At 43.6% G+C, this 23266-nt stretch overlaps 1 protein-coding gene across 1 annotated transcript in view; it reads left to right on the top strand.

The window, feature by feature from the left end:
• Positions 1-23266, top strand: part of MTHFS (methenyltetrahydrofolate synthetase) — a 254605-nt gene that overhangs the window by 73808 nt on the left and 157531 nt on the right. The window lies entirely within an intron of this gene.

Consider the following 23266-nt stretch of genomic DNA (forward strand, 5'->3'; position numbering starts at 1 on the left):
ATGAGCTCACCCTGGGCAGCTGGCATTGGCTGTTGCGGAAATGAACCACTGTGGCATGCTGCAGGCCAGCTGCACGGGGTCACACTGCAGATGGAGCCTCACAGCTTCTTAGGACCTGCCACCGTGCAGCCAGCCACCCTGCAGGCAAAGTGTCCAGGTCTGTCCAAGAGCAGTAGAACCCAAACTCATCCCGTCCGGTGTCAAGCCACACCCTGGAGCTCACTCTTGGATTAGCTATAGGTCTGCAGAGGCATTTAATCCTTACCACAATCCTGAGATACATATTATTACCCCTATTTTCTAGGTGAAGAAAATTGGTGAGCACAGGAGGGAGGGAATTTAAATACAGAACCACAGGATGAAGCAGCAGAGCTAGGGCTGTAGCCCGGGTTTTCCAAGTCCTGGTCATGTGCACCTTCTGCTCTATCAGGCTACCCCACCACCAAAAACAGTCTAGATGGGGAGCAGTTAAAGGAGCCATCTTTTGGCCTCCGCGGTAAATGTGTGAGAGTTGGTAGGTGAAAGGGGCATGTGGAACATAGGAGTTACGAGTATAGACTCTAAAATCAAGCTCTGTGGGTTCAAATCCTGGCTCCCCCACTTAGGAGCTGTGTGACCTTGTATAAGGTACTTAACTTCTCTGTGCCTCTTTATAAAATGGGGAATGGTAATAATATCTACCTTGTAGGTTTGTGGTAAAGGTTAAAAAGATAATGGATAAAGCGTTGAATACAGTGCCTGGCACACCGTAAGTTGGGTAAATGGTATATATAGCTTGAGCCCACTTTTAGAATCAGAGGAAGTCTGTGAAAGTGCCTTGTATAGTGCCTGTCTCATCTAGGTGATCAGGAATTTCCAATACCTCCCTGCCATCTTTCCTCTGGTTTTGAGTCCTTATAGGCCCTCCCTGCAGTGGACTAGGATGCTGCAGGTACCAGGTTAGAAGAGCTGCATCTCAGAATTGACCCCTGACTATGCAGTACACTAACTGTGACCCTGCAACTGGCCTGGGCTTCATTTTCCTCAGCTATAACATAAAGGGATAAGGAGATAGCCAGGTTTGAGCAAGTGTGTTTCGTGAACTTCTACATCAGAATCACCTCAATGGATTGTTGAAAATGCATATTCGTGGGCTTTTCTCCGTGTTGACCAAATCAGAATCTCTGATGGTGGGGCTCTAGAACCTACATATGTACAAAGCACTCCCCACTCTGTGTCCTGGCCCAACTCTCAGGGATTCTGATATAATTGGTCATTAATAAAATAATGAAAGTAAATAATAAAATACATTAATAAATTAAAATTTAATTTAATTTTTATCTCTGGTTGTTGTACAGATTTTTTGTTTCTTTTTGGTTTTTAACAGTTTTACTGGATGTGCCCAGATATGGTTTTCTTTGTACTTATTCTGTTTGGGGTTCATAACACTTCTTTCATCTATGGTTTGATGTCTTTGGTCAGTTTTGGAAAATTCTCAGTCATTATCTCTGTAAAAATTACTTCTGTTCATTTGCTCTTTCCTCTCCAAGACTCCAATTACATGTGTGTTGGACCTGTTTGCCATGTCCCATTTTGTCTTATATACTTGCCTCCCCATCCCTGTTCAATATTTTCCATCTATTTTTTTCTCTCCATTCTTTCAATCCAGATATTCTCTAGTGACCTTTGAAGTTTCTAATCCTTTCTTCAGCTGTGCCTAATTCACTATTATACTCATCTATGGAGTTCTTAGGTTTAGTTATATATTTTCAGTTCTAGAATTTTTATTTGATTTTTAAAAATACATTTTAATCCTTTACTAATATTCTCCACCTTGTCCTTCATTTTCTTTTCTTTCTTTTTTTTTCTTTATTTATTAGGATTGCAAAATGGCTGCATTCTATCCTATTCTCTATCATTCTATCTTCATTTATTATTAGCTGGAAAACATCTAAAAGGTGCAACTGCCACTCATCAACTATTTGATTAATTGAGGTATAGATTTTACAAGAGAGGCAGGATAAGTGCTTCAGTCAAACTTACAGATTGGAACTCATTATTAATCCTTATTGTGATGACTAATACTTTTAAAATTAATTTTTATTGGAGTATAGTTGCTTTACAATATTGTGTTAGTTTCTGCTGTACAGCAAAGTGAAATTTGGATTTCTTTATGTCCTTCATTTTCTTGGACATATTACTCACAGTTGTCTTGAAAGCCTATCTGATAATTCCAATATTGGCATCTCCTTGGATCTCTTTCTATGTCTATGTTTTCTCTTGGTTTTTGGCCCTTGACACCTCCTAGGATACTTTGTAATTTGCTTATCGAATGTCAGATATTGTGTATGAACAATTGTGAGATAATTTGAGACTCTGAGAGGATCTACTTTTGCTTTTGGAAGTTAAGGGAGGGGCAGATCACCATAATCCAGTCTGGGTTGAGCAGATTTGAAACTAGGCTTTAGTCTTTGTGAAAAAGGCTCTCTTTCTGGTTAGTCCTTATTCCTAGGTTTCAGATCCTAGTTGAAATCTTGGGGTGTGTACCAGGATACCCCGTCTTGCCCTGAGCCTCTATTTTTCTCCCCCAGTTTGCCGAGACGACAAAAACACTGTTCAACTTCACGCCCTGTTGGCTGCTGGTTTCTATCTTTGTTTCTCCTTCTCTTGGCTTCTTCACTGATCAGTTTCTACAAAACACAACTTCTCAGCTTTTAGGATTTTCTTAAGAATCAGCAAATGCTTCAAGGCCAAACGCTGTGCCCAATGTCAGGTTCACCTCCTGTGATTTCCCTCTCTGAGATCTCAGTGCCTTGAGATCTTGCCACATTTGCTAGCTCTCTGTTGTTTTGTAAACAGAATTTTTGAAAAATGTACTTTTGTTCATAGTTTCTATTTGTTTGCAGTAGAAATGTTGATCTGTATAAGTTAGTGTGCCATAGAACGAAACTCCTTGGTATTGTTTGTCTGATCTTCTCGGGGGTTTTAGTGGGAGAAGCACTGGACAGAATCAACTCCTTGCTAGATCATAAGAACTACCTGAGGCCCTCGTTTAAAAGTCTCATTTCCTGGTCCTGACTTAGGCATACTGAATCACAGTCTCCAGGGGAAAAGACTGGTAATTTGTGGTTCTAACAAGTACTTCTAACAAAGGCACATTTTGGAAACAATGAACAAGTGACTCTAGGGTCCTGAGCACTTTCCAATTGTATTCTGCTTGCCTAAGCTTATTCCAGTTACCCCAGTGACCCTACCTACCTACAAATAACCCCTGTGTATACTGGTGAGAAAGAGCCTGGCAGAGAGGGCAGGGTGCTGCCTTTTTACTACCCCCTCCAAATTACTTTTGCACTCTGCACCTTCAAGAGTGGGAGCTTCCTTTTGCTGAATTATTTCCAATTTCTTCCTTAGACGTTTTAATCAGAGATGAAAAATGACTGGTCTTTTGCCAGCATTTCAGTCTAAGAGGAAGTTATTTGCCTCTTAGAAGTCCATTAATTTGCAATGGCTTTAGCGCAGAAGGCAGTGTGATAATGTAGAAAGGGACCTGCAATCTGGGGATCAGGGATGAGCCCAGGGTACTTTGGTGGCCTAGGAGTTGTGGGCGTCCCTACCACCACCTCTCCTCCCTGCATTAATGTAAGCTCCCTTTGCCTGCTTGACTATATCTGTTTGTCATCCTCCAATTGCCAGTCGTAAGACTAGAGTGCAGTGCTGAACTTCACCACTGACATCCTTTTTAACCCTTGCTGGCTCCTCTGCCATCTCCTTGCTGATTCCCTGCCGTTCTGCTGAGTCCCCCAATAACATTTTCCTGCATTAACGTCTTCCCCTTGTTTTCTCTTCCTTAGCTCCTTTTTCTCTCCTTCTTCCCTCCTCTCCTCCTTCTCCTCACACCACTCCCCCTCTTCTTCCTTCTCCCTATTCCAGAATCAGAACAGGGGCTGTAGTATCCTCTCGTGTACCTTCCCTCTATCATTCCTCACCAGAGCTCTCTCCAGAACCACCTCTCAGCAGATGGGAGCTCAGGCAGGAGGATAAAGTTGTCAAATTCCTTTTCTCTGGACTGTATGGTAAGACCAGTTTCCCTAGTTCTCTCTGGCTCAGGAGGTCACGTCCCACTTTGGAGGTCTCTCACTGTCCTAATGCATGGACTATGCAGTAAATGCTACCCACATCAATAGGAAAACAAGGAAATATGCCCAGTGGAAAAAGGGAAAAGGACATGAAAAGGTAATTCATAAAAGAAGAGACACACCATCAACAGATGAATGGATAAGGAAGACGTGGCACATATATACAATGGAATATTACTCAGCCATAAAGAGAAATGAAATTGAGTTATTTGTAGTGAGGTGGATGGACCTAGAGTCTGTCATACAGAGTGAAGCAAGTCAGAAGGAGAAAAACAAATACCATATGTTAACACATATATATGGAATCTAAAAAAAAAAAAGAGGTTCTGAAGAACCTAGGGGCAGAAAAGGAATAAAGACACAGACGTAGAGAATGGACTTGAGGACACAGGGAGAGGGAAGGGTAAGCTGGGACGAAATGAGAGAGTGGCATGGACATATATACACTACCAAATGTAAAATAGCTAGCTAGTGGGAAGCAGCCACATTGCACAGGGAGATCAGCTCTTGCTTTGTGACCACCTAGAGGGGTGGGATAGGGAGGGTGGGAGGGAGACGCAAGAGGGAGGGGATATGGGGATATATGTATATGTAGATCTGATTCACTTTGTTATAAAGCAGAAACTAACACACCATTATAAAGCAATTATACTCCAATAAAGATGTTTAAAAAATAATTAAACAATGAGACATAAATAGCCACAAATATGTGAGAAATATTTAATTTCATATATCATCGTAGAGCTCCAAGTCAAACCATAGGAGTGCTAAAAACTAATCAGAACAATGATAGTGAGTTTTGGCTCTGATGCAGGGAAATGGACACTCTTATATACTGCTGTGAGAGTATAAGTTTTTCAGTCTTTCTGGAAAGCAATTTGGCGAAATGTAACAGATATCTTATAATGTTCCATGACTTTTGACCCTGTATTTTTACTTTCAGGAATTTATCCCAGTGAAATAATGTAAGCTATTTGCCCAGAGATATAAACAAAGATGTTCAGCATGGGGCTGTTTTCATAGTGATAACCTGTGTTATCTGGTGAAATATAGCCACACAATGATGGGGGACTGGCACATTTATACCAATCATACACTGCATAGCCGTTTAAAATATTGTTGATGGGGCTTCCCTGGTGGCGCAGTGGTTGGGGGTCTTCCTGCCGATGCAGGGGACACGGGTTTGTGCCCCGGTCTGGGAGGATCCCACATGCCGCTGAGCGGCTGGGCCCGTGGGCCATGGCCACTGAGCCTGCGCGTCCGGAGCCTGTGCTCTGCAACGGGAGAAGCCACAGCGGTGAGAGGCCCGCGTACTGCAAAAAAAAAAAAAAAAAATATATATATATATATATATATGTATATATATATATAGTTGATGAATGTTTAAAGAGGAGGAATGTTCAAGTTCTCAGGTTTTAAAAAAAACAGGTTACAAAGCAATATGTCACAATAATTGCACTTTGTGGGGAAAAGACAGCAATTGCATTTTGTAGGAAAAAAAATCAATGGAAGAATATGTACTAAAATGTTAATATGGCTATATCTCTGTTTGTTTTATCATACACAAAAATCAAAGAAACATGATTTATTAAAGACAATAGAAAGAAAGCAGTAATACTGATCACTAGAGTGTAGGAAGAGTGGCTTGCATTCTAGTCCTGAATTTGCCTCCTGTGCTTTGAGAGGCTTAGAGCAGGTCACCTTTGTTCTTTCGGGGGCAGTTTCCTTATCTGTAAAATAGAGGCAGCCCTTGCTCCATGTAATAGCATTCATATGTGTTTAGGACTTTCCTGATTACAGATCCTTTTTTTAATCCACTGTTTGATTTTGTCCTCACAACTATATCTTGCAGGATTGATCAAAGGAGATCAACAATTTGTAGGCCATTGGCTATTTTATTATCAGTTGATAAATGAGAAATCCATCATATTTTTATGTGCTGTATTGCAAAGAAAGGCTTCCAAAAGATCACGAACGGCAAGGCTTTGAAGGAACTAGAATGGCCTGGTGTGGTAGCCGAGTTAAAGCTGGGCAGGATCTGGGTGGCAGATGGTCCACACTGTTGGGTCTGTGGTCAGTTACTAGTTGAGGATGGAGAGGTTGGTAGCAAGCCATGGCCAGGACTGGAGCAGGCCAAAGAAAAGTGTTGGAAAACCTAGAAAGTGATGATGGAGAAAGCTCCTCAGGGTGCAGGGATTGACCCAGGAAAGGTGGTTTCACTGGAGGTCCAGCTCAGGGTCCAGATATAGGACTTGAAGGCCCTAAGAAAAGAGTTGGAGCCAGCCCAGCAGGACCCAACTGGGCAGAGGAGAGGCTGGAGATTTTTAAGGCTGGGAGCAAGCATGGCAGGCCTCACTAGGGAGCCCAGAAACAAAGATTTGACACATGCAGACTTGTGTGCAAGTTGCAAGTCTGCACTTATGCAAAACCAGCAGCAGTGGAGAATGGGTAATAGATGAACCAATCTACAGATAACCTGGAAAAATGAACTCACTTAAGTAAAAATCGAGCGGTTAACCTCCTGCTCACTAACAGGTTGGAGCCTAATCTTTAAAACTGATGTCCCTGATCTCAAGGTGCCTTAGGTGGTAGTATGAGCCATGACTGACATGGTATATCTTCTCCATAAATACATTTTCCTCTAACAAAAAAGTGTAGCTTTCCTGCCCATGGGGCCACTTTTTGATGCTGAGTGTGTCCTGAACTGAACTCCTCTGTTTATGGAAGAGGCTCAATATGAAACTGCAAATTGACTCTTCTATCACAATCCTTTTAATTACTGCACGTACCCAATTTTATTATCCAATTATGGGCAAGATTAAAGTTCATCAGACTACTTGTTTTATGTGAAATTCCTTCATCTCCAAAAGATCAGAGGAACATTAAAGAACAAATGAAACAGTCGGTTGCAGATTACACAGGTTGATTTATCATTGATCTTCCATGAACAGCAAAATGGCTCCGAGATTTCTCCCAGCCTAATAGGCCTATGTGTACAGTGTACTGTATATCTTTTCATTTCAGCCTTGAAGAAAATATGATATATCCCCGGTGGGAGTCATAATTTCACAGAATGTATACTGCTTAAGGCTCCACAGTGCCCAGCCAGTTTGTTACAGCAGATGGATGAGAGCTCACTGTTTCATGAAATTGCTTTTGAATATTTGCAGAATGACCTTTTCCCACTCTGTCCCACGGAAATGCATTAAGTCATTCTACACGCCATGGAAAAATACGAACCACTCTCCTGCAAGGCCTGGTTGCACATCTTTTTCTATGAAACGTTTCCTGACGTGTTCCCCACCACCAAAAAATGTCATTTCCCTGAAGTTCCCTTCCAGATAGAAAAGGGGAAGGAACAAAGGCATCTACTGGGTGACATTACCAAGGTCACACAGCTGGTAGGTGGTGGTACCAGGATTGTAATTCAGGTCTGGCCGTCTCCAAAGCTCTAGCTACTTCCACACCCCTGCAGCACATTATTTTTACCTGTTCTGTGGCCTTTATCCCCTTTTCCTTTTTATTTGAGCAATTGGAACACATTTTCCAATTCATCCCACTCCCCCCACCCCCTAGTGTCCATTGGGAGATTGGGATTGACATACATACACTACTACATATAAAACAGATAACTAATGAGAACCTACTGTATAGCACAGGGAACTCTACTCAATGCTCTGTGGTGACCTAAATGGGAAGGCAATCCAAAAAAGAGGGGATATATGTATACGTAGAGCTGATTCACTTTGCTGTATAACAAGAAACTAACACAGCATTGTAAAGCAACTATACCCCAATAAAAATTAATTTTAAAAAAGATAATTATATGAGGTTATGGAGGTGTTAACTAACCCAACTGTGGTCATCATTTCACAATATATACTTGTATCAAATCACCACTTTGTATAACTTAAACTTATACAATGTCCTACATCATTTACATCTCAATAAACCTAGGAGGGGAAAAGAAAATTAGAGCATCTATGTATTTCCCTTAAGAAATTAGTATTCATTGAAAATCTAATAATATGGATTTATGGTTGCATCTGAGGAGAAATTAAAGGAATGAATAATCTAAAAAAAACCATTGGAACCCATTTTCCTTCTGTCACAGTGGGAGCTCCAGGTATTGCTTTCTGTCCCCTCCTCTGCCAGCAGCTCCTCAAGCATATCTTGCATTTGGAAGATACTCAGTGTATCTTCCTCAGAACAGGATATAAAGTCCCTTTTTTGGTCTTAGGGTAATGTTCGCTCTTTTCGTAGCCAATTCACACTCTCCTTTTGAGATATTAAATACTGACATATAAGGCTAACTGCTATTAACACAGCTTATGCAGATGATCAGGGGATGATAAAGGGAAAAGTACTTGGCTTATTTGTACTAATATTTATATCAAAATAAGAAAGAAATATTCATGAGTATTATAGTCTCATTTTCTACAACTGGTCATAGCTGGCATTTATAATTACCTTCTTTCATTACTCATTCAATATTTCCTTTGCCTTCAGCAGACGCCCTACGTGGTGGATCTAGGCCAGGAATTGGCAAACTTTTTTGTAAAGGGTCAGATAGTAAACATTCAGGCTTTGAGGGTTATAGAGTCTCTCTCTCAGCTACGCAACTCTGTGGTTACAATGCGAAACAGCCATAGACAACACATAAACAAATGGGTGTTACGATAAAACTTTATTTACAAAAATAGGTGGAGAGACAGATTTGGCCTGTGGGCTACATTTTGCTGATTACTGCTTAGGTCATTAGCAGTCCTGCCTGAATTGGGTTGTTGTAATAGTTTTCCAGTTAACAGAGGGAAACTCTTGCAAATTGGGATGATTTAGTTGGCTCTGCAAGTCCTGATAGCTAGAAATGTACATCATATAGGGCTTGCACTGGCTGCATGTCACAGAAAACTTATCTAACAATGGCTTAAACACACAGGAATTTCCTAAAGAAGCCTATTCAGGGCCGGCACAGCTGCTTAAGGGAGAAAACAAGAGTCTAGGTTTCTTTTGGCTCTCTGCTTTGTCATTCTTAACCTGTGGGTTTTATCCTCATGGTTGCAAGATGGCTGCCTTTCCTCTAGGCATCACTTTCACATCCCAGGCAGGAAGAAGATAGAAAGGCACAGCCATTTGCCAGGTGAGTTGGTTTTGTTATCCCTAAGGTCCCACACAGCAGACTACTGTTGACATATCACTGGCTAGTCAGATTCACCAGGTCACCTCTACCTGCAGTGGGGTTGGGGAGATGTTTTAAATTAGACATATTGACATGCTGAACAAAATCAGGGTTCTATTATTGGAATAGAATATTGAGAGAAGGAGAGAATCAGTGTTGGATAAGCCGCTAGCAATGTCTATCACAGCTAGGAAGAAAGAGATGATGGGATGGTGGGGGTGGGGGGAGGGCATAAGGACGAGAGCTCAAGGCCACTGGTACCCCAGTTGTACTCATTATAAAGCTGAAATGTCATGTCAGGAGTTTCTAAACGGTGCTTGAACTATTTTCACCTCTTTCTAAATGGGTCTTCCTTGACTCAGCAAATACCCCAAATGTTTCCTGCTACTCTAATTTGTACCCTCATTTGAATCTCCTTCTTTACAAATACCCAACTCATGAGACCATAGCATTTTCCTTCATTTATAAACAATTCTTTCTGGCTGTTTAGGAAAGAAAAGGAGGATAGTTTAAAAATACATAATTACTCAAAGGCTACATTAATTCTACTTGGATGTCCCAGCAGGGAACTCCATCTGGGAGAATTAATGAATGCCTGACCTACAGAACTGTAATGAAAAAAATGTCACAGGGGACCAACGTTTTGATTTATTGATTAGAAGGGGGTTTTCCATGCTCTTCTGGTTTAATTACACACTCGAGAAGAGGCAAAGCCGACAGAGAGAGACAGAAGAGGCAGAGACTTAAGGGAGCTGAGAGGTTGGAAACTGCTGTGTTGCATTCCCCCTTTTGTAAAGCTGTAGCTATTGGAGCTTGTGGGCAGAGACTCTAAGAAAAGGTGACTTGGGGGAGAAAGCCGAGAAATACATAAGAAGAATCTCTGCTGGTGCTTTGACAAGGAGATTGGTGGATGTAAGCACCGTGGTCCGTCCTGTTGAGTGAGCAGGCTGGGTGCCGGGGCAGGTAGGTGCAGAGCGCACCTTATGTGCACACCCATCCTGAGAATCCTGGGATCGTAGCCTGGCTCCCAGAAACCCTTGTCCTGAGCATGTGCTGGGCTTTCCAAGAGCAGTAGTAGAGAGGCCTTTGGGGACTAAGGCCCGATCTGGGGACAAAGGGATCAAGATTTCTCAATTCAGAGGCTTCTCAATCAAGAAACCTCCAAGATTTCTCAACCAAGGCTGCCCTGTGCTCTTGGGGGAATGTCTGAATAACTTGGAAACCATCCTGAGGTAGGTGCTGTGCTCTTTTGCGTGTAAGGCTGAGGGTTGCCCTCCTGATGGATGCTAAGCCAGACCTAGGAGGCTTGTCACAGCTTCCTGTTGGGGTGACAGTGCCCTCTGGGATCCTCCGGCTGCTTCTGTGACCTCCTCTCAGTCCCTCCAAAGTGCCAGGTCCTCCCACCCAAGCTGCCACACACGCCTCTCTCCTGGCAGGTGCTCTTTTCCCCTCCCCGCCCCTTTAATCCTAGGCTGTTGTTGATCTGCCTGCTCACCCATCAGAACTCTGATGCCATTTTCTCCAGGAGGACCCCAAAACTACACCAGGTCAAGGCCTACTGTTACCCACTCTCTAGCTTCTGATGGTTTTTTTTTCCAATTGAAAAAATGCTATGTGTTAATATATATGAAACATAAAATTTACCATCTTAACCATTTTTTTAAAAAATATTTATTTATTTGGCTGCACGAGGCCTTAGTTGTGGCATGTGGGATCCTTAGTTGCAGCATGCCAACACTTAGTTGCAGCATGTGGGATCTAGTTCCCTGATCAGGGATCGAACCCTGGCCCCCTACATTGGGAGCGTGGAGCCTTAGCCACTGGGCCACCAGGGAAGTCCCCAACTTAAGCATTTTTAAGTGCACAGTTCAGTGGCATCAAGTACATTCACACTGTTGTGCAACCATCACCACCATCCATCACCAGAACTCTGTTCATCTTGCTAAATGAAACTCTACCCATGAAACACTAACTCCCCATCCCCCTCCTCAGCGCCTGGTAACCACCCTTCTACTTTCTGTCTCTATGAATTTGACTCCTCTAGGGCCCTCATGTAAGTGGAATCATGCAGTATTTGTCCTTTTGTGACTGACATTTCACTTAATGTACTGTTTTCGAGGTGTTTCCATGTTGTAGCAGGTGTCAGAATTTCTTTCCTTTTTAAGGCTGAATAATATTCCCTTGTATATATACCATATTGTTTATCCATTTATCTATTGATGGACACTTGGGTTGATTCCACCTTTTGACTCTTGTGAATAATGCTGCTATGAACTTGGGTGTACAAATATCTATTTAAGATCCTGCTTTCATTTCTTTTGGGTGTATACCCCGGCATGGAAATGCTGGGTCATATGGTAATTCTGTGTTTAATATTTTGAGGAACCCCCATACTGTTTTTCCATTGCAACTGTACCATTTCTACATTCTTACCAACAGTGGACAAAAGTTGCAATTATTCCACATCCTGGTCAACACTTGTTTCTTTCTGGTTTTTTTGATACTAGCCATCTGCATGGGTGTGAGAGGGTATCACATTGTAGTTTTGATTTGCATTTCCCTAATTATTAGAGATGTTGAGCTTTCTGATACATTTTATTTCTAGCGTTTACTGCAATTTGTGATGAAACATTTATTTGTGAGATAACTTGCTTCATGTCCATCTTTCCCATTAGGCCCCGAGTCCTATAAGAGCAGGAGCCATGCCTGGCTTTGCTCACAATTTCATCTACAGAGCCTTGCTCACAGCTTGGCACACAGTAAGCACTTTACCTAAATCTTTTCCTTAATCCTGTGAGGCAGTGTTTACAAATCCCATATAGATGAGGAGGCTCAGAGAAGTTAAGTGACTTACCTGAGGTCACACAGCTGGTAGGGGATGAGCTGGAATTCATACCCACATCTCCCCACTTACAAGCCTTGCTCTTTCTACTAACATTCCTGAGGGAGTACCACACAGCAAGCCTGTTTCAGAGATGGCAGGTGGCCTTCATCTTAGCACCAAGGGCCTTGTCGCAGTTGAGCAGTACTGTGGATTTGCTGTTGGTGGCCTCTCTCCTGGTCTGGATGATGTTTCCTGCCTTCTCTTGTGCTGGTGTAGACTGGATCCTGACTCCAGCTGGTGCATGAGGACACACATTAGCCCCTTGTGGAGAGTTTAGTTAAACAACTGCTTAACACTGTTGCCTTGGCATCCATGTTGTGGGCTGAGCCTCCTGCAGGGGCCGTGAGCTGACAAGAGCCCCTCCCTTGAGAGCACGCCCCAGGTAACAGCCCACAGTCACACGTGAGTGTCAGTTCCTGACATGACTTCCCCAAAGGGCTTGGTGATGAACAGTCTCTTGTTCCTCCCAGCTCCTTCCCCTTCTGTGTCCCTTAGATCAGAACCCCACGGAGCTTGCCAAAGCCCTGCTCTCCTGCCTTAGCCTGGGAACCCCAGAAACACTCCACCCTGAACCCTAATAAAGGCACGTGCCCCCGATCTTGCTGCTCACACTGTCTGCACCGTGCCTTGACCGCCCCTTGGGGTCTCTCCAGGTGTGCCACAGACCACCCCCAGGACCTGGGAGGAGTAGACTTCTCTACCTCACCTTCCCTTGTGGCCCTTTGAACCATGGCTTACCATCCAGCACCCCACCCAGGGCTCTACTAATGGATGTTAACAAAGTCCCAACACCCCTTTTCTCCAGCCAGTCTGGCCTTTAGGGGTGTTGAGCCAGACTCCTCACCTTTTCCTGACTGCATTCTTTCTTTACTTTCACCCTCTGGATTCAGGGTACACCCAGTGCCAGCAGGACGCCATCCCTCATGGCTTGTGACAGTTTTCCCCCAGAGCCGGCCCGTTCCACCATCCTGCCTTCCGTGGAGACCTTTGGCTCACCTCCCATGTCCTCCATGGGACTCAGCAGCTGGGACTGTGTCCCTGACCCCAGACCATTGTGTCCACCTTTTGCCCACCTACTCTGGTTGCCGGTTCCATGGTGGCCCAGGGACCGTTGTTGCCAACAGGGCCCTTCCTGCCAGGGGAAGCCTGACCTTCTGTGCCCAAGCAGATGGCATTGGAATGTGGTGAGCTCCCCTCAGGGCAGGGAGAGGAAAGGAGGGTTGGACACAGGGACTGGGTATTACTTGGAGCCACTTCTTCACTGAGATGTACCAGGTGCATCCTAAGAGCTCTGGGGAGAGTGATTGCACTGCAGCCAGATGGGCTCTGAAGGGACCGGCATGGGCCTGTGTCTCGTGGCTGCGGAAGGACCAGGATAGGGATGGAGAGGCCCAGAGGGTGGATGAAGGAGAGCCAAGGAGAGCATCTGTTCTCATTCTTGCTGTCGCTTTTCTAGCCCCTTCCCTTTCACGCTGTTATTTCAACCCCCTTTGTGTAAAGTCATGCAGCTAGTATTGCTGAGTGTCTACTATGCTGCAGAGCAGGTGCTCAGCTCTGGGGCGCTGTGGTCGTGCCTCGTTTGAATTCCAGTCCACCTGGGGAGATGCACTAGGGGGACACACCATCCATCAGACAAGTTGAACGTTCACCCCACAGCGCCCTGAGGGAGCAGGACATGAAGCGGTGGTGAAGGTCCACTGCAGGGCGGTTTGACTCTCGGGGAGCTCAGAGAAGGCTTCCTGGGGAGACCACACCTAAGGAGCAGTCTGAGGGCTGAGCAAGAGTCAAATGGGAGGAGAGGGACGAAGGGTGTCCCAGGCTGGGGAACGGTGTGCGAGGTCTTATTGTCGGAGGGAGAAGAGCGAATTTGAAGGACTCAAGAAAGGTCAGGGTGGTGGAAGTGGAGAGATGGGGTGGTGTGGTGAAAAGTGAGGTGCTCAGTTGACTTCTAAGATAAACTCCAGGGCGGGCAGGGGTTGTAGGACGCTGTTTCTTTTGTGGGCTGAGAGGATGCACGAACAGGGGAGGAAATCAGCCAGTGGTGGGGACCATCAGCATCCTGCTTGTAGTTCATGCTTTTATGGTGCTTACCTGTGCCAGGCATGGCTCTAAGGGTGCTGTGGATTCTCCTTAGGAAAGAATGAGCAAAGGGCAAGGCAGCAGGGTGGATTCACAAAGATCTGCACGGTTTTCTTTGGAGTCATCATAAAGGGAAGGCCAGCAACTTCACGGACATGCTCTACATTCCTCCACACTAATTAACGGGGTCATTTTACAAGTCAGTTTGGATAGTCAAAGGCTGGACTGAGGCTGAAATGATTTAATAGATGGGAAAGCCAAGATGGCTTGAATGCTTTGCCTTTTACCTACAATTTTTTTTTTTTTTTTTCGGTATGCGGGCCTCTCACTGTTGCGGCCTCTCCCGTTGTGGAGCACAGGCTCCGGACGCGCAGGCTCAGCGGCCATGGCTCATGGGCCCAGCCGCTCCGCGGCATGTGGGATCTTCCAGGATCGGGGCACGAACCCGTGTCCCCTGCATCGGCAGGCGGACTCTCAACGACTGCGCCACCAGGGAAGCCCCCATGACTTGTTTTATTAGAGAGCAGAGAAATCGTGAAACATGCCATTTTCTGCTGCATTCTACCATGTTATTTTTCTTTTTCCTGGGTGAACTGCATGCCTTTTCCTAATATTCTAGCAGACACCTACTAATAGACTACATGAAAAATGTTAGAGTTTTATTTCAGGTCCAATTTTTTCGAGTTTTTTGAAGGGCTTTACAGGAAAGAAGCATGGGTTGTTGTCTCTGTGCGTGACCTTGATGAAAGATGAAAAGCTCTCTCCTTCTAGGAGTCGATGTATGATTTAGGATTCTGGGAGCAAGAAAGCATTCTGCACACAGAGAGGTATCTGGCTAACATCCCACCTGAGTTTCCCAGTCTGTGAAGTGTGAATGACAATATTGTCTACTGCCCAGGGCCACGGTGCGGATTAAATAAGGTGATTCAAGCGAGAACCTAGAGTGGTGGTGAGCGCTCTGTGAACTTGAGCTGTTAATTACATGCATGTTGACATGGGGCACATTCATGGACACTTGCAGGTGCATGTTCATATTGACACAAATGTGCACATGTGTGCATGCACACGCACACACATGCAGGTTTGCTGAAATTCCCAAACTGAAAAGTAGTTTTAGGTGGTTATTCATTTGTTTGTGTGGGGCTTGAATGGAGCAAGGGCGAGTTTTTTTTTTTTTTTTTTTTTTTGCGTTATGTGGGCCTCTCACTGTCGTGGCCTCTCTCGTTGCGGAGCACAGGCTCCGGACATGCTGGCTCAGCGGCCATGGCTCATGGGCCCAGCCGCTCCGCGGCATGTGGGATCCCCCCGGACCAGGGCACGAACCCGTGTCCCCTGCATCGGCAGGTGGACTCTCAACCACTGCGCCACCAGGGAAGCCCGCGAGTTTGACTAGAAGTAATAAACCCACCATCCAGCCCATCCAACAGACGTCCAGCTACGACCTCAGGTGGCTTCCTGCTGACTCCCAGGCATCTTTGATCTCCCACCCAGGCTTGAGTGACCATGTTGGCCCCTTGGGATCAGAGCAGCCACTCCAGACACTTGAACCATCACCATGACCTGCACTGGCAGTCACGAGGCTGAATGTGGTGGCAAAAGGAGCAGAGGAGCTGTGCCCTCTCAGGCCCCCTCCTGCCCGGATGGACACCAAGGACAACTACCTGGTCTGCTTTGCCTTTGGTCTCTCTGGCCCCTCTGCCTGGGCACCCTCTCCACACCTACCCTCAGGTCCAACATCACCCATATTCCAAGGCCTGCCTCAAAATGCCATCTCCCCCTTCTCACCTCTTCTGAACCTTTTTATTTAGACCTGTCTTATAGATGTTGACATTTCTTTTGTGTGTTGTCCCCACCAGAGCTCCCCTAGGAGGCTGGTCTTCCCTGAAGCCCCACATCAAGCTGGGCCCAGGTAACACAATGACTAGAGCTGCTCCAGGTGTCTTGTCTCCACACAGTAGCTCCCCAAATTCCAGCTGGATCCCGTTCCTCCCTTGCTTTAACCCTTCACTGATCTCCAAGGCACTCAGGATGGGATCCGTAGTCTTTCTTAGGCTGCCTGGTTTGACCCTCCATCCTTCTCCAGCCTCACTTCCCAGCAGGTTCCCTCCCACCAGGCCCCAGACATGTTCTCCAGCACGTGGAGAAAGCCAAGCTCTTCTCTGCCGCGGGGCCCTTGCACATGCTAGGCCATCTGCTTGGAGTTTCCCTCCCCTTCGCCTGGCCACCCCTATGCAGCCTTTAAGTCTGAGCTTAAGTGTCACTTACTCAGAGCAGCCTTCCCTGATGTCCCCTTGTCCTACACGCCGTTCAACTCAGATGACATGTACTTATCATTCATGACATTCATGACTGTATGTAAGTGCATGTTTGTCTTTGTGATGGTTTAAGTCGGGCATCCGTAATAGAACTCCAGGAGGGCAGAGTCTGTCTTTTTTTTTTTTTTAACATCTTTATTGGAGTATAATTGCTTTACAATGGTGTGTTAGTTTCTGCTTTATAACAAAGTGAATCAGTTATACATATACATATTCCCATATCTCTTCCCTCTTGCGTCTCCCTCCCTCCCACCCTCCTTATCCCACCCCACCAGGCGGTCACAAAGCACAGAGCTGATCTCCCTGTGCTACGTGGCTGCTTCCCACTAGCTATCTACCTTACGTTTGGTAGTGTATATATGTCCATGCCTCTCTCTCGCTTTGTCACAGCTCACCCTTCCCCCTCCCCATATCCTCAACTCCATTCTCTAGTAGATCTGTGTCTTTATTCCTGTCTTACCCCTAGGTTCTTCATGACTTTTTTTTTTCTTAAATTCCATATATATGTGTTAGCATACGGTATTTTTCTTTCTCTTTCTGACTTACTTCACTCTGTATGACAGGCTCTAGGTCTATCCACCTCATTACAAATAGCTCAATTTCGTTTCTTTTTATGGCTGAGTAATATTCCATTGTATATATGTGCCACATCTTCTTTATCCATTCTTCCGATGATGGACACTTAGGTTATTTCCATCTCCAGGCCACTGTAAATAGAGCTGCAATGAACATTTTGGTACATGACTCCTTTCGAATTATGGTTTTCTCAGGGTATCTGCCCAGTAGTGGGATTGCTGGGTTTTATGGTAGTTCTATTTTTAGTTTTTTAAGGAACCTCCATACTGTTCTCCACAGTGGCTGTATCAATTTACATTCCCACCAACAGTGCAAGAGGGTTCCCTTTTCTCCACATCCTCTCCAGCATTTATTGTTTCTAGATTTTTTGATGATGGCCATTCTGACTGGTGTGAGATGATATCTCATTGTAGTTTTGATTTGCATTTCTCTAATGATTAATGAAGTTGAGCACTCTTTCATGTGTTTGTTGGCAGTCTGTATATCTTCTTTGGAGAAATGTCTATTTAGGTCTTCTGCCCATTTTTGGATTGGGTTTTTGTTTTTTTGCTATTGAGCTACATGAGCTGCTTATAAATTTTGGAGATTAATCCTTTGTCAGTTGCTTCATTTGCAAATACTTTCTCCCATTCTGAGGGTTGTCTTTTCGTCTTGTTTATGGTTTCCCTTGCTGTGCAAAAGCTTTGAAGTTTCATTAGGTCCCATTTGTTTATTTTTGTTTTCATTTCCATTTCTCTAGGAGGTGGGTCAAAAAGGATCTTGCTGTCATTTATGTCATAGAGTGTTCTGCCTATGTTTTCCTCTAAGAGTTTGATGGTGTCTGGCCTTACATTTAGGTCTTTAATCCATTTTGAGTTTATTTTTGTGTATTGTGTTAGGGAGTGATCTAATGTCATATTTTTACATGTACCTGTCCAGTTTTCCCAGCACCACTTATTGAAGAGGCTGTCTTTTCTCCACTGTTCATTCCTGCCTCCTTTATCAAAGATAAGGTGACCATACGTGTGTGGGTTTATCTCTGGGCTTTCTATCCTGTTCCATTGATCGATCTTTCTGTTTTTGTGCCAGTACCATACTGTCTTGATTACTGTAGCTTTGTAGTATAGTCTGAAGTCAGGGAGCCTGATTCCTCCAGCTCCGTTTTTCATTCTCAAGATTACTTTGGCTATTCGGAGTCTTTTGTGTTTCCATACAAATTGTGAAATTTTTTATTTTAGTTCTGTGAAAAATACCAGTGGTAGTTTGATAGGGATTGCATTGAATCTGTAGATTGCTTTGGGTAGTAGAGTCATTTTCACAATGTTGATTCTGCCAATCCAAGAACATGGTATATCTCTCCATCTATTTGTATCATCTTTAATTTCTTTCATCAGTGTCTTATAATTTTCTGCATACAGGTCTTTTGTCTCCCTAGGTAGGCTTATTCCTAGATATTTTATTCTTTTTGTTGAATGGTAAATGGGAGTGTTTTCTTGATTTCCTTTCAGATTTTTCATAATTAGTGTATAGGAATGCAGAGATTTCTGTGCATTAATTTTGTATCCTGCTACTTTACCAAATTCATTGATTAGCTCTAGTAGTTTTCTGGTAGCATCTTTAGGATTCTCTATGTATAGTATCATGTCATCTGCAAACAGTGACAGCTTTACTTCTTCTTTTCCGACTTGGATTCCTTTTATTTCCTTTTCTTCTCTGATTGCTGTGGCTAAAACTTCCAAAACTATGTTGAATAAGAGTGGTGAGAGTGGGCAACCTTGTCTTGTTCCTGATCTTAGTGGAAATGCTTTCAGTTTTTCACCATTGAGGAGGATGTTGGCTGTGGGTTTGTCATATATGGCCTTTATTATGTTGAGGAAAGTTCCCTCTATGCCTACTTTCTGCAGGGTTTTTATCATAAATGGGTGTTGAATTTTGTCAAAAGCTTTCTCTGCATCTATTGAGATGATCATATGTTTTTTCTCCTTCAATTTGTTAATATGGTTCATCACATTGATTGTTTTGCATATATTGAAGAATCCTTGCATTCCTGGAATAAACCCCACTTGATCATAGTGTATGGTCCTTTTAATGTGCTGCTGGATTCTGTTTACTAGTATTTTGTTGAGAATTTTGCATCAATGTTCATCAGTGATATTGGTCTCTTGTTTTCTTTTGTTTTATGACATCTTTGTCTGGTTTTGGTGTCAGGGTGTTGGTGGCTTCATAGAATGAGTTTGGGAGTATTCCTCCCTCTGCTATATTTTGGAATAGTTTGAGAAGGATAGGTGTTAGCTCTTCTCTAAATATTTGATAGATTTCACCTGTAAAGCCATCTGGTCCTGGGCTTTTGTATTTTGGAGGATTTTTAATCACAGTTTCAATTTCAGTGCTTTTGATTGGTCTATTTATATTTTCCATTTCTTCCTGGTTCAGTCTTGGAAGGTTGTGCTTTTCTAAGAAATTGTCCATTTCTTCCAGGTTGTCCATTTTATTGGCATATAGTTTCTTGTAGTATTCTCTCATGATCCTTTGTATTTCTGCAGTGTCAGTTGTTACTTCTCTTTTTTCATTTCTAATTCTGTTGATTTTAGTCTTCTCCCTTTTTTTCTTGATGAATCTGGGTAATGGTTTATCAATTTTGTTCATCTTCTCAAAGAACCACCTTTTAGTTTTATTGACCTTTGCTATTGTTTCCATCATTTCTCTTTCATTTATTTCTGAACTGATCTTCATGATTTCTTTCTTTCTGCTAACTTTGGGGTTTTTTTTCTTTCTGTAATTGCTTTAGGTGTAAGGTTAGTTTGGTTATTTGAGATTATTCTTGTTTCTTGAGGTAGGATTGTATTGCTATGAACTTCCCTCTTAGAACTGCTTTTGCTGCATCCCATAGGTTTTGGGTCATTGTGTTTTCATTGTCGTTTATTTTTAGGTATTTTTTTATTTCCTCTTTGATTTCTTCAGTGATCTCTTGGTCATTTATTAGCGTATTGTTTAGCATATTGTTTATTGTATTTTTAAAAGTTTTTTTTCCTGTAATTGATATCTAGTCTCATAGTGTTGTGGTTGGAAAAAATACTTCATACAATGTCAATTTTCTTAAATGTACTGATGCTTGATTTGTGGCCCAAGATATGATCTATCCTGGAGACTGTTCCATTCGTACTTGAGAAGAAAGTGTATTCTGTTATTTTGGATGGAACATCCTATAAACATCAATTAAGTCTATCTGGTCTGTTGTGTCATTTAAAGCTTGTGTTTCCTTATTTATTTTCATTTTGGATGATCTGTCCATTGGTGAAAGTGGGGTGTTGAAGTCCCCTACTATTATTGTGTTACTGTTGATTTCCCCTTTTATGGCTGTTAGCATTTACCTTATGTATTCAGGTGCTCCTATGTTGGGGGCATAAATATTTGCAATTGTTATATCTTCTTCTTGGATTGATCCCTTGATCATTATGTAGTGTCCTTCTTTGTCTCTTGAAATAGTCTTTATTTTACAGTCTATTTTGTCTGATATGAGTCTTGCTACTCCAGCTTTCTTGTGATTTCCATTTGTATGGAATATCTTTTTCCATCCCCTCACTTTCAGTCCATATGTGTCCCTAGGTCTGAAATGGGTTTCTTGTAGACAGCATATGTATGGGTCTTGTTTTTGTATCCATTCAGCCAGTCTATGTCTTTTAGTTGGAGCATTTAATCCAGTTACATTTAAGGTAATTATCGATATGTATGTTCTTATTACCATTTTCTTAATTGTTTTGGGTTTGTTTTTGTAAGTCTTTTCCTCCTCTTGTATTTCCTGCCTAGAGAAGTTCCTTTAGCATTTTTTGTGAAGCTGGTTTGGTGGTGCTGAATTCTCTTAGGTTCTTCTTGTCTGTAAAGCTTTTAATGTCTCTGTCAAACCTGAATGAGATCCTTGTCGGGTAGAGTACTCTTTGTTGTAGGTTCTTCCCTTTCATCACTTTAAATATGTCCTGCCACTCCCTTCTGGCTTTCAGAGTTCTGCTGAAAGATCAGCTGTTAACCTTATGGGGTTTCCCTTGTATGTTATTTGTTGCTTTTCCCTTGCTGCTCTTAATATTTTTTCTTTGTATTTAATTTTGATAGTTTGATTAACATGTGTCTACTTCTCAATTTTGGGATGATTCATTTTCTATTCAGGTATTCTGGAGCTGCAGGGTACATCAAGTTGATTGTGGGGATTTAATCTGCTGCTCCTGAGGCTGCACAGTGAAATTTCCCTTTCTCTTCTTTGTTCGCACAACTCCTGGGGTTCAGCTTTGGTTTTGGCCCCACCTCTGCATATAGAGGCATCTGTTCCCACCCAGACAGGATGGGGTTAAAGCAGCAGCTGATTAGGGGGCTCTTGCTTAACCAGGCTGGGGGGTGGAAGGGGTACAGTAGTTATAATTGGAATGCGGGGCGAGCCTGCGTGACGTTGCAACAGCCTGAGGCGTACAGTGTGTTCTCCTGGGGAAGTTGTCCCTGGATCACGGGACCCTGGCGGTGGCGTGCTGCACAGGCTCCGGGCAGGGAGTGTGGATAGTGACCTGTGCTCACACACAGGATTCTTGGTGGCTGCAGCAGCAGCGTTAGCATTTCACGCCTGTCTCTGATGTCTGAACTGATAGCCGTGGCTTGCGCCCATCTCTGAAGTTCATTTAGGCGGTGCTCTGCCTTCTGTGGGCAGATGGGGAAGGACTCCCCTCTCTTTGTGCACCCTGAAACAGTGGTCTTTTGCCTCTCTGGTAGGTCCAGACTTTTTCCAGGACTCCCGGCTAGCTATGCCGCACTAGCCCCCTTCAGGCTGTGTTCACGCAGCCAACACCAGTCCTCTTCCTGGGATTTTATCTCCGAAGCCCGAGCCTCAGCTCCCAGCCCCCACCCGCCCCAGCAGGTGAGCAGACAAGCCTCTCAGGCCAGTGAGTGCTGGTCGGCCCTGATCCTCTGTGCGGGAATCTCTCAGCTTTGCCCTTTACAGCCCTGTTGCTGTGCTCTCCTCCATGGCTCCGAAGCTTCCCCCCTGCCCACCCCCATCTCTGCCAATGAAGGGGCTCCCTAGTGTGTGGAAACTTTTCCTCCTTCGCAGCTCCCTTCCAGAGGTGCAGGTCCCGTCCCTATTCTTTTGTCTCTGTTTTTCCTTTTTTCTTTTGCCCTACCCAGGTAAGTGGGGAGTTTCTTGCCTTTTGGGAAGTCTAAAGTCTTCTGCCAGCGTTCAGTAGGTGTTCTGTAGGAGTTGTTCCACATGTAGTTGTATTTTTGATGTATTTGTGTAAGGTGATCTCCACATCTTACTCCTCCACCACCTCGAAGGTCTCCCCTTTCTTTCCTTTGTGCTTGGTACAGTTTAACTTGCTCACATGGTGCTGCATGTGAAGGCCTTGCACCTCTGTTCCACGTCTTCTTTATCCATTCCTCTGTTGATGGACTGCCACAGGTCGTAAGTCAGAATTTCTTTTTTTTTTGGAGTATTGTTTTAGTTTATACTTTACAGCAAAGTGAATCAGCTATACGTATACATATATCCCCTCTTTTTTGGATTTCCTTCTCATTTAGGTCACCACAGAGCACTGAGTAGAGTTCCCTGTGCTATACAGTAGGTTCTCATTAGCTATCTATTTTATACATAGCATCAATGGTGTATATATGTCAATCCCAATCTCCCAATTCATCCCACCCCCCTTTCTGACTTTGTTTCCATATGTTTGTTCTCTACGTCTGTGTCTCTGTTTCTGCTTTGTAAATAAGATTGTCTATACCAGTTTTTCAGATTCCACATATATGCTTTAATACACGTTATTTGTTTTTCTCTTTCTCACTTACTTCACTCTGTATGGCAGTCTCTATGTCCATCCACGTCTCTACAAATGACCCAATTTCATTCCTTTTTATGACTAATATTCCACTGTATATATGTATCACATCTTCTTTATCCATTCCTCTGCTGACAGACATTTAGGTTGCTTCCATGTCCTGACTATTGTAAATAGTGCTGCAATGCACATTGGGGTGCATGTGTCTTTTTGAATTATGATTTTGTCTTGGTATATGCCCAGGAGTGGGACTGCTGGGTCATATGGCAGTTCTATCTGTAGTTTTTAAAGGAATCTCCATTCCTCTGTTGATGGATTACCACAGG

The sequence above is a fragment of the Grampus griseus genome (genome assembly GCF_964374135.1).
Source record: "Grampus griseus genome assembly, chromosome: 2".
Classification (NCBI taxonomy): Eukaryota; Metazoa; Chordata; class Mammalia; order Artiodactyla; family Delphinidae; genus Grampus; species Grampus griseus.